Source organism: Carex rostrata, chromosome 24, assembly GCF_964058835.1.
Source record: "Carex rostrata chromosome 24, lpCarRost1.2, whole genome shotgun sequence".
Taxonomy (NCBI): domain Eukaryota; kingdom Viridiplantae; phylum Streptophyta; class Magnoliopsida; order Poales; family Cyperaceae; genus Carex; species Carex rostrata.
In genome coordinates this window covers 6614215-6615231 of record NC_135941.1, presented here as the reverse complement: position 1 = coordinate 6615231, position 1017 = coordinate 6614215, and the positions used below count along the sequence as shown (strand labels likewise).

At 37.4% G+C, this 1017-nt stretch overlaps 1 non-coding gene across 1 annotated transcript; it reads left to right on the top strand.

Moving 5' to 3' along the window:
• The first annotated feature begins 532 nt into the window (after positions 1 to 532).
• On the top strand, positions 533 to 692 carry LOC144576023 (U1 spliceosomal RNA). The gene has a single exon (XR_013518587.1). It is a non-coding gene; the product is annotated as a U1 spliceosomal RNA (small nuclear RNA).
• Positions 693 to 1017: the final 325 nt, after the last annotated feature.

The following is a 1017-nucleotide window of genomic DNA, read 5'->3' as shown; positions in this document are numbered from 1 at the left end:
ATTTAAGGAGAAATAAAAAATAGATAGCTAAGGATCATTCCATTTTAATTATGACAAATCATTTAGCAGTTTGTGTGGTGAGTATATTTTTAACTAAATTTAGACTTCTACATAAAATAGATATGTTTAATTAAAATAAGATAAATTATATAATTGGAGGGTTAATATTAAATTCGAAAATTTATTTTTTAATCTCAACTGTTGACGGATCATGACAACTATGTGCATAATAAAAGAATGGAGATACTGGCATTACTACTGGTAGGTTGGAACCTATGATGAGCTTCAATTCAGAACTGCTCGAACTATATGGGCCTTTTGGGCCTTCACATAGCCTTGATGATGGACCTTGTTGAGAAATTAATCATAGTCTTCGTGAATTTGTTTCGGCTGTAATTCATCCAATGGAATGATGGATGGCAAACCGGTTCTCACTTCTTTCCGTTCGTTTGTTTAGTCCCACAAGACTAATTTTGTAAACGGAGGAGCGGAGCAGGGATTATAAATAAGGGGAGAGGTGCTGCGTTGATAAGTACTTACCTGGACGGGGTCGATGAGAGATCAACAAGGCTCATGGCCTAGGCTAGGGGCCCACATTGCACTTGGTGGGAGATCTGGCCTACCATCTGCCCAAGTGGCAGAGTGGACGTCGTAATTTGTGATAGAGGGGGTACGCGTTCGCGCGGCCCCTGCCATTTCTTAATTCAAACTTCTATCTCGGGGAGTGTGGGGACCTTAAACTATTGAATTATTCCATCAAACCAATTTTCTACCGTCCGATTTTGATCATTCGATTAACGTTTTCATAAATATCTCAAATAAATTCACACAAAACATTCACTTAGGATGAACGGTGTTCAGATCTGGTTTAATCGGTTTTAAATTGAACCGAGATGACTATAGATTTAACCGGTTCAGTTTTTCCTGTTAAATGGTTCGATGTAATTTTTAAAACCAGTTTAATAATTTGGTTTGATTTAGAAATTTTGAAGCCGATTAGACCGAACTGATCGAAAT